An 11,251-nucleotide genomic window follows, 5' to 3' on the forward strand; every position below is an offset into this window, starting at 1 on the left:
CTTGCAGGGATGTGACTCCAGTCCTAAGGAAGCTGTATCTGCCAGCTGACTCACCCATAAAAATTCATCACCATTGGCCAGGGAACACAGGAGACCCAGAAGTGGGTGTGTCCTGAGCTGCCCAGGCAGGTGAGGCTTGGAGCCTAGGGAACCAGCCACAATGGCTTTGTGGATCAGTGTTACTTTGTGAATCAGTGCACAGACTGTGAAGAGTGGGCACCCATGTAAAAGAGTGAAACTAAGTGAGTCAAAACACACACACACACACACACACACACACACACACACACACACACACTGACCTTCGAAACAGCCAGATTATGTCTAGTTAAATATTGGAGTTGACAAAGATGGTCGGGCAACAGTTTTCACTGTCTTTAAAGAAATAAAGCAGGTTAGGAAGTAGCTTCTGGAACCAGAATCTATAAAAAGAGACTCAACCTGTTTTAAAAAGAGTGAATAGGATTTCTGCAGGTAAAAGTTAGTGTCTAAAAGTTAAAGTCACTGTGGACACAGAAGAACTTGCCCTAGGTATGGGGGGGAGGCTATTGTCTGTCATATAACTTTTACTCCCAATGCCTTTCTAAGACCAGCTTGTGGGACCTCCTTTGAATGGAGAAAGCCATTCTTGTACAGAGCTCATGGCCCAGCGTCCATAGTGAGAGCCGTGGCCTGCTGTATGCCTGAGTTCTCTCCAGCCCAGGGTGGGCTCTGTAGGCACAGACCAATGATACCACCTGGGTCTGGGATGTGCTGCAACGACCTTCACTCAGTAACTGAGCAGGAATTCTGGGGTCCAAAGCATGCAAGGATTCGGGAATGTAGGGCAATTTGTCTCTCAGCACAGCACTAGGCCACCTCCCTTTGCGTAGCTCTGTGGATCAGAATGTCCAGGAACACTGAGGTCAGTGTCTCAGCCCTACGGAATCCCTACACCTCACAGTCTATCACTCAATCCTTTTAGACGTGGAGTTCCCCAAAGTCTTTGAGATTCCAAGGGTCATTCAGAGTGATGTCTTTGGTGACCTGAGAATGGCCTATAACTCCAGGTCTAGGGCATCCATTGTCTTCTTCCAACCTCAGCAGGCACCAGGTATAAATATGGCACATATACATACATACATGTAGACACTCACATATGCACATAAATTAAAAATAAATATTTTTTAAAAGCTGCACACACATTGGCTGCTTCCCACAATCTTTGATGTGGTTCTAATGCGTGTGGTTGGTCTTCCCTGATCTCATTTAACCTTTGTGAAGGCAGAGGCTGCTATTCGATTGCATATCACTCGCAGCACAGGCCCTGTGTCTTGCACCAAGTGGTTCCACAAAGTATTACAGAAACCCATAAAAGAAGAATATTCTGTATTTAAGAGAATGTGCTTATTGGAGCCCTTCTAGATCCATGAATGTGCTTGAAAGGCAGCACACTGACTCTTCAGCCCTGGGAAGTACATGCCTTCCCCTTCTCACATTCTCATAAGGCTGGATGAGGTGGCCAGGTGGTTCTTAGCCCTGGCTGCGGTAGAGTGGGCTTCCTCTGGGCTGCAGTTACTTTCTCCGTCCTGTGTGCTGCCATTCTGCAATGCTGCATTTATCAGCTTACACAATGTTATGGGCTTCAGAAATAAAGGGGGATAAAACCCGAGGAAAGAGCTAGAGTCTTGTCAGAACAGGGATGCCTTTGTTTGCTTGTGACCAGCTTGGGAAGCCGGCCAGTAGAGTGTCCTCACTCAGGACAGCAAGCCTCTGAGAGCCACAAAGTAAATGGCCAACAACCCTCTCCAAGGTGGTTCTGTGGACTCTGAATGGAAGGGCTCCAGAGAACTTCCAGAGGGTCCTGCTGGCAGGGTGGGAGTGGGAGTGAGAGATGGGTCCCCTGCGACCACACTAGGCAGGAGAGCATCTTGCAAGAGAATGTTCTTGGGGAAAGTAGGAGGCCCTTGTGAGGCCAACACCACCAGGTCTCCAGTTCCACGGCAAGAACACAAGCCTGGAGAAGTTGCTTATTATGGGTTGGCTGTGTTCCCCAGAGCATGTGTTGGTATACATAACCCCAGGATTTAGGATGGGATAAGACTTAGAGATCAGGTAACTGAGTTAAAATGAAGTATATTGGTGTACTGTTCTCCAGTATGACAGGACTCCTTGCAGGAAGAGGGAATGCAGTCACATCAGAGGGATAAATTGGTGTCACAGGGAAAAGGCAGATATCTACTTGCCAAACTGCCTTCAACTGTTTTGTGTTGATGCAACAGGAAGCTTGAGGCTTGGTAGTTTATAAAGACAGAATTGCTGTCCTCGGTCCAAGAAGTAAAGGCACTGGTAATTCAATGTCTGCTGAAGGTCAGTTTCTGGCTCATAGATGACCTCTCACCTGGTTAGAGGAGGTAGCAGCGCTCTGGGGTCTTTTATAAAAGACACTAGCTCATCTACAAGGCTGCACCTTCCTACCATGTCACCCAGCACCCCATCTCCCAACACTATTGCACTGGAGTAGGATTTCTGCATGTGAGTGTTAGCAAGGCACATGCATCACTGCAGCATGACAGGAAACTACCCAAATCCAGGAAGCAGAAGAGCCAGTTCCAACCCCTGAGACCGGAGGCAAGGAGGATCCTCCCGACCTTCTCCAGTCTCAGGTCCCTGGTTTTCTTCTGTGGCTTCTATGGCTTGAGATGCCCCAGGGACTTCCTGCAGATTGGTCTCAGATCCTCCACTGCCCGGGCATCCGACTCCTGAGAAAAAGCCTCAGGAGCTGAGAGATCCAGAAGATAGCCATGAACGTCTTGAGGAGTCCCTCCCACTTGTTTTTGTATGGGAAGAGCCCTCCAAGGGCCTCCTTCACAGCCTTAGCCTGGATTCATCCTGCCCACATAGAGAAATGGTTTAATCTGATGAAAACGGCTACCCTCACTGATGAGAGAAGACAGACTCCCGGGAGCAAGAATCCCCTGTGCTCCAAGCCCAGTCTTAATGGGGAGCCCGGGGTGGCCTCCTGACAGGTGCCAATCAGGCTGGAGAGGGACACTGCATTCCAATATTTAGTTGGCAGGTGCATCTTGCCTTTGCCTTTAGCTGCATCATAAAATTACGCCTGTAAGTGAAAACAATCCAGGCACGCAGTGAGCTGGTAATGGCGAATGGTGTAGTCTGAGGAGCTCTGCCCGAGATGTGTCTCTGCTCCATCACGGTGACTCTGAAACACTGAGAGAGGGGTTGGGTCCTTTCAACACTGCCAGCATCATTGCACACACACACACACACACACACACACACACACACACACACACACACACACGCCCCTAACATTGCAGCTCTAGCACATTGTCAGAAGCCACCAGCCCTCAGCGTTCATTTTCCCCACCTGTCACTGAAGCTGCTGGACTTCGGCTGAGATTTTAAGGATCCTTCCAGCTTTTACTCAGAGGCTGGTCCTCAAAAACTGTGGGTACCTCCTGCAGAACAAAGTGTGCAGATATTTAGATAGACAGCTTGTCCTTCGTGGAGTGTATGATTCCATTAGAGAGAGACACATGTGTGAAGAATATGCAGGGCAGTGTTGGCCAAGGTCTAGCGTGAGTGATAGGCCTAGTTAGCTGCCAGGTTCAATCATGGTGCTGGCTGTCCTCTCTTGAGTCATTCAGTCTCTTAGCTTTGGATTTTCATGAGAAAAATCTTGAAGTACGTCCTCCGAAGAGCATAAAATGTGTAGCATTCCCACCATCCTACACCACTCTTACTTTATCTTTCCTTGTGAATTTTTTCAAGGATGATGACTGGAGAAAAAGACAAAGGACGCCTCACAAGGGTAGAAATCTTGAGTGACATGATGCCCAAGTCAAAGCCTCACTCCTCTCTTGGTCAGCCCTGGACCTTCCCTGGCAGCATCTGAGGATGTGGGATGTCAGGTATCTACCATCACCTGCTTTCCCGAGTGGCGTCCCGATAATAAGCAGTTACCGCTCTTGCAGAACTCCAGTCTTTCCCCTCTGTGCTGCCCCACTCCCTCCTTACCAGGCAGAAGCAGGCAAGACAAAGCTACTCCACAGCCCCAGTCCTGTGCTCGTTCCCACCGTCCTTATCAGCAGCCGGGGAAACAGCCTGCCGCTCTGTACCACCCAGTTCACAGATCCATCTATACAGCTGTCTAAACAAAACTGGGAGGAAACCCCTCATTTGTTTTGAAGGGAGCCAGCAGAGTTTAAACTGAGCTGAATGCTGATCTTAGCATTAAAGTTTGGGGCTGAGACGACAGAGAGCCAGGCAACTGACATGCTGTTGCTGAGGTCCATGTGATGTTCTGTGTTCTGGTTCTAAGGAGACAGCAGCATCCCCCCTCCTTCTTCTCCTCCTTCTTCTCCTCCTTCTTCTCCTTCTTCTTCTCCTTCTTCCATTTTTCCTAACTTTGCTTTCAAAGGCCCAGATGTCTTGTTTCAAAGCTGACACTTGCAGAAGGATGGACAGACAGGAATCCTTTTGCTGTTTTGGTTCTCTAGAGCCCTCACAGTGCCAGGTGGGGCGGTACCCTGGTGGCACATCTCCAAAAGAGGAGGCTCACCCAGGCCAGCACAACAAAGGTGGAGAGGGGCTCACAGTATATGCTCCACACTACAACAGTCTAGACTTCAAACTTTCAAAGTAACTTTCCATTCAAGAGCACTAAATGTGAATCTCAAAGTACAGGTCGCTCTTTGAGAGTTGTGAAGGGGAAATCAAGGCACAGCGAAAGCCTGAACTGTGTGTAGCTCTTCACTTAAGGGCACACTTGGGGGGTCACATGCACTTTGGCATCTACTTACTAATCATAGCAGGTGGCTCCGTGGTGGGAGCAGTCTGTTCTCTTGGTTACTGATGACAGAGCCCTCCAGGGCTAACAGAGCCACAAGGACTATCCCAGGATAGCAGTGACTCTTAGAACCCCAGAAGAGGCAAAAGCCAGAAGCCCTGCAGAAAGTCTAATGCCGATCTCATGGACACAAGCTTCTTTACTGGGACCTCTGAAGGAGTAAAATGATGTCATCTTTGAGGCAGCGAGTTAACCTTCAGGAAGATGGCCGGCGTAAGTAAACGTCCTCCAAAGGTACTCCAATCTAAGACCCCACTGGCCCTACAGATTTGGGACCAGCTACCTCTTAGATTGTGCTCTCCTTGGTCCCACTTGGACTTTGTTGTCTCCAAATGACTACCCATGCCATGTACCCAGCCTCACTATGGCATACACCTGGGCCACAGAGCACGGTATGATTCCTTGAGTCCTGTGACCCTCACTGTTCTCCAGCCTGGCTTTGTGGCTATATTCCTTTTTCCTTCTACAGGCTCTGGGGACCACTGATTCCAGCTGGGACTTCTCTCAAATATCAAAAACTCTGCTGGCCTTCTTGAAGACGGAACTTGGGATGAGATTGTATCTTAGGCTTCGGCAGGCAGGATGGTTGGGGAAGCTGGTACAGGCATGGCGCCCTGCTGAAATGTTTCCACGGGGCAGGTAGGATGGTTGGGGGAAGCTGGTGCAGACATGGTGCCCTGCTGAAATGTTTCCACGATCCTCACTTGGGGCTGTGCTTTCCTGCCTTGGTTTCCCACAACTCCATCTGGGCCAAGCTCCCTTCCCATCACTGCCTTTGCCACCACAGAGACAGGAAGCCTTTTGGTGTTCCGGCTTTTTAGAGTCCCCTCGGCGCTAAGGTGAGCCAGGTGGGGAGGGTTCCCTGTGTCATCTGTCTGGGAAGCTGTTCCAACCCCCGAGTCAGTCCTGACTTCCTCTGAGTTCTGAGCTGGCCAGAGCTCGCCAGGTAGGATACGACACGAGAGGCTGCAGTTCTCAGCACATGAAGGCAACCAGGAAGCTGGTCCAGTGTAGACTCCAGACCATTCTTAGAGATGTCATTATGTCTGAGATGGGGCCCCGGGACCTGCATTTTAACCGGCTTCTCAAAGAAGTTCAATGAATGTTCTGTCAGCCTCATTTGGTGAAACAGAAGACTAGACACCGGAGACAACGAGCATGAAAAACTGGTCACCTGGTGGACTAGTTGTGCCTTTGCTGTCTATATTCTGATGCTTCGACATCTGGATCTCGCTGGCAATGGAGGATGGCTCCTGTCTCTTGACCAGTCCCACACAGTGAGAGACATAACCTCCTACTCACCGGGGGCACGTGCCGGCTGCTGCCCACCTGACCTTGTCAGGCAGCACAAAGAGCAGACCAGCAGGAACCGCCCTGTTCCCCCGGAGCCCTGCGCATATCCAACTATCCTGTCACAACCACAGAGAAAGCTCTGTATGCTTACGTCTCTGTGCCTTTCTCAGAGGACAAATGTGACAATTAAACATGCTGGACTTCTAAGTGCTTGGAACAGTGCCTGGTTCCCAGAGAGGATTAGGTCAGTATCTATTATTATCTTCATTTCACTAATGGGGAGACAGAGGCAGAAACAGGATTAAGTCACTTGCCAGGATCCGCAGCCTCCGTTGCGCTGGACGGATGCCACCTTCGAGCCACAGAGCTGGCATTTTAGAACACCAGAGGAAAGCATCATGATTGTGTTTAGTCACATGTATCATTTAGTTTCTTTTGACTTTCCTTGTGTAATACTCACCATAGCAGACACTTGTTAAATAAATGAGGGAGGTGTTGTCACAGTCAAGTGGCTTGGCTCAGGCCTGCAGAGCCACAGCTATCCGATGCTCTGAGCAGTGAAGAGTGGTAAGGCTCAGGAAATGTGGCCAGTGGGTAGCACCAGTGGTCCAGGGCGGATGCGCAAAGCCCCATTGAGAGAATGAGCATTGACGTCAGTGGGGTGCTACCTCCACTGTACTGTGCAGGGCCGACCAATCAGGCAGAGCCTAGAGCTTATAACCTCTGCATGGAGCTCTGTGGTTTATACAAACACAAAGGAAGAAGGCTTAGGCTCCCGAGGGAATTGACAGCATCTGGTAGTGATGAGAACACACAGAGACCCAAGGAGCGGGTAGTGATTCCTAGGCACCTCCCTCCCTTTCGTAAGAGCTGAGTTCATCAGAAATGGAACTTCTTTTCCCCTCCACTTTTCCTCGTAATTTAAGCTTAGCAACGGATCCCTCTTAAGATGAAGCGTGCCTGGCACATCTCAGCTCTGAGAACACCACTCTCCCTGAAGACGCCATGACTGTGGGCAGATGCTGGAAGGTGCAGATTGCTGACTCCAAGGGGTCTGACTAGAGCAGCCTCCATGGCTGCACCTGAATCTCAGGCACCACACAGCCTCTGTTAAGCCTCACACTTGCTCTCGTCCATACAGAAATCCCACGGGCCCTCTGGGTCCGGACTCTTGAGTTGCTAAGGGTGGAATTCAGCTATCTTGTATTTGTCCAGCTCAGGCAGGAGAGACCTGGAAACTGGTGGCCAGTCTGCTTCTTTTTAATAAAATTAAGATAATATTTTATTAGACATGAGTCTTCTTGGGTATGATACTGGACGGGGGAGGGCTTTGTGCCTTGCAAAGCCGTGTTAAATCCCGGCTGTCAGTGTATCCCACGGTATTTCTCCCACCGGCAGTGCTGTTTCCCTGGACCACAAGTCCCCAAAGAGGGTTGCAAAGAGCTTTGTACAGTAAAATGAACTCAGATCCCACAACTGCTCATCAGACGTGTTTAATGCTAACAGCTACGTACATACCCTGGTAACATGGGCCACATAATTGGCTGTCTTTGTCAAGATTGTGTAGTACAGATTTCTCCAAGTGCTAACACTGTGTCATAAGCATGCTTAGATTTTTGAAGTATCCACAGATCTGTTAGTTAATAAATCTTAGTTGCCTAAGCATAGAGACCCAGAAAATTCTGAGCTATAACAGAGAAGTCTGCTTTGGGGCATGTCCCCAGATGCTCTGATGGGATCGATCCTGACTGTGTTTGGAGATTCTTATTTATTTATCAATTTATTATTCTGCCAGTCAACTTTATTACTGAACAAAAGTTGCTAAATAAAGAGTCAATCCATATTAAATTATGCCATCCAGAGACAATGAGTCCAGTCATGCTGGGTGTGCTCGCTCATCAGCCAGTGTAACTATTGCCTGTTCCCAACAGCAGCACCTGGTACACACACACCCCCCTCACCCCCCCCCCCGCCACAACCACACACACACACACACACACACACACACACACACACACACACTCAGGAGACTGAGATGAGGTGCCCTAAACATTTAGTTTCCTTTGCAAGACCACCTCCCAGGTGCTGCTGAGCCTTTGCCCTGGGGCGAATGCAAATCTGACCACAGTCAGTGATTCCACCCTTTTCTCTTCCTTCTCCTCTTTCTTTGGCTCTTCACCATAAGCAGTTTGGGTTAGAGAGGGCACAGGTGTGCCGCTGACTTGGTGCCTTTCACTGCAAAGCAAGGTTCCCACCCCTTTTCTTCCGAGGACACCAGGACTGAGGAGGGGCTTCTGGGCCGTTGGAGGTTGTCAGAGGGAAGAGTGAGCCCGGGTGCCCATACCTATCTGCAGCCCAAGTAGGCGATGGGCAGAGATCAGGCACTGAGGCCAGGTGGATTGGTTTGCTTCTACCCACACCTACAGTCCAGCTCACAGTGGGGATCCCCAAGGCAAAAACAAGTCAGTGAGAGACATTTACAAGGTGAGTCTTCTGCTAAAAATGAGGCATGCCCTGCTCAGGAGACGACTATACCTGTCCCTAGTCAACTGTCTTGATCTTCAACCTTGAGGAGAGGTGTTGAGAGTCCTGTTACCAGTGCCTCACTTGGACTCCTTCGATGGCCTTCTTAGCTTCCTCACAGCTGCTCCATCCTGGGCCTGTCACTATTGATGGAAAGATGGCCTTCCATCCAGAACAAAACTTTACAGTCCAGGGCTCTCGGGTCTGTTCCATAGCTCTACTGCCTTCCGGAGCTCACATTGTCCTTCCTCAAGACCTTCTAGAAGGTTCTCTGCCTTCCATACTCAGATCCCTACCAGAGTTCACTTCTCTGATCTCCCAGGTTTTGACTCCAGCTTCAATTTATGAAGCTCTCACCTTCCAAGGCAAGGACAGCACACACTGTCACTCTCACAGACTTCCGTTACAAACTGTCTTCCAAAATGAGGGGGGACTCAGACCTTTTCCAGGTGACAGACCCCTGGGGATAAACAGATAATAATCCTATGCAGAAAAGAAACCTTCAGGTCAATGAAAGCGTACTAGACAAAGACCTGCAGCCATGAAGAGAATCATAGGTGATTCTCACGGTGCAGGTAAATGGGAGCAGCTAAAAACTGGTAACCTGGTTTGTAAGCCCACTTTTGTTTCCTGTGTGGCTGAGGAGATGAATACGTGAAGAGATCTGTTTGTGGACACTCAATGTGTAAACATGTAATTTTGAGACATCAGCAACTAAACAGTTTCGATAGGAACTGTCCAGGAGCCAGGATTTTATATGTATTTGGTGTCAGGTTGGTATAAATTCACATTTCATTTTAGGGTGTAAAATGTAATCCCCATGGAAACCTCAAAAATAGCTATAGAATACATGCATATGGAAATGAGAAGGGACTAAAGTGGTTCAGTAGGAGAAAAAGCAAACTCATACCACTGTAATGCAGGAAAAGAGACAACAAAAAATCAACAAGGCAAACAAGAGACGAAGAGTAGAACGTCAGAAGTCAGTGTATCCTCGTCAGGTTGCTTGAGATGTGAACAGACTAAATTCTCCAGTCAAATGACAGAGATTGGCAAAGGGCATAGAAAACCCAGGGTCTATAGAAAACGACAGTCTTTGCTGTCTGCAAAAGACTGAGGGTCCAAGGACACAAATAGATTTAAGTGAAAGCATGGGAAAAGATATTCCATGTAATTAAGAGAGCAGTGTGGATAAAGTAGCTTCTAAAAGAAGCCTTTTGAATTTAGATTTTATGTTTGAGAAGGATTCCAGAGACAAAAAACGACATTTAAGCAGTAAAAGGTTCAGCCTGGCAAGAAGGTGTGACAATTAAGCTGTCTAGGAATCTAACTGACCAGTGAAGTCAGTAAAGCAAAACCTCTCAGATGGAAGGGAAGAGCAGCCAACCCCACAGAGGCGTTTAGTACAAAACTCTCCACGAGCTTTGGAACAATTGACTGAGTAAGTAAGTGAGTTGTAAACCACATAACCCTCAGCCAGACCTGGCTGGTCTGTGCAGTGTACCACCCAAGGGTAGCATGAACTGGGATTTTGTATGTACTTGAAGTTAGATTGATATAAATTCACAGTACAAGGTTTTCATTTAGGGTGGAAAATGCAACCCCATAGAAACCTAAAAAAAAGCTATAGAATATATATGCAGGAGGATCTGCCCAATAACACCAATAAGGGTCACAAGAAAAACCCCAGTAGATTCTGAAAGATACATATCCTACCAAGAGTCTTCTCTGTAGTGAAGCTAGAAACCAGTAACAGAACTGGGAAGTTCACACATCTGTGGAAATTAGAGTACACACTCCCAGTTAACAGCTCAAAGAAGAAATACAGTAACACATGAAAAGACATTTAACACCAGGCACCATTAGGAAAATGCAAATCAAAATGCACAAAGAGCCTTTGGTATCTTGTATCCATTAGGATGATGATCATTTAAAAAAAAAAGGAAGTTGTTTAGCCCTATGATGTGGAGGACACAGCCTAGTGTTCCTGGAGGTGGCATGCAGGAGACTTGGGCTCTGGTGTGGTGTTGTGAGATGGTGAGCTTTCATAGGTGGGATTTTGTAGGAGATGCTGGGTCATGGGCACTGCTTAGGAAGGGATGAAGTGCTCAGGAGGGTTGCTATGGAAACCTGAGCTTAAACATGAGTTAGTATTGATTTGACGGTCATCACATGGTGTTCATCTAGTTACTTCTAGTTTTCCTCAGATGGAAGGAGAAAAGGAGGTTTCCACTTGACTGTGACCTTCCTCTGCACAGCTGCAGAGCAGGAGGTGTGGCTGGACATGGGTGGACGATCTTTCAAGAGTCTTGACGTTGCAGAGAGTCTTTTGGAGTGGCCTTACAGGACAGAGGGGATCCAGGTTGTTTAAATACCACTACACTGCTTGCTGTGTGATCTCGGACGAACAACTTGACTTCAAGAGGCTTCTGTTTTCTATCTCAGACACGGAGCACACACCTTTCTAACTTCCTGCGGTGTGTGTCTGCTCACTGGCCTGTTAGTGCGAAGACGTTATAGTGATGGCAGTCTGCGTGTCTCACTGGCTAAGGCCCCATCAGCTCATCAGACAGCTCATGCTCC

The sequence above is a fragment of the Peromyscus californicus genome, unplaced genomic scaffold (genome assembly GCF_007827085.1).
Source record: "Peromyscus californicus insignis strain IS unplaced genomic scaffold, ASM782708v3 Scaffold_8__1_contigs__length_139910024, whole genome shotgun sequence".
NCBI lineage: Eukaryota > Metazoa > Chordata > Mammalia > Rodentia > Cricetidae > Peromyscus > Peromyscus californicus.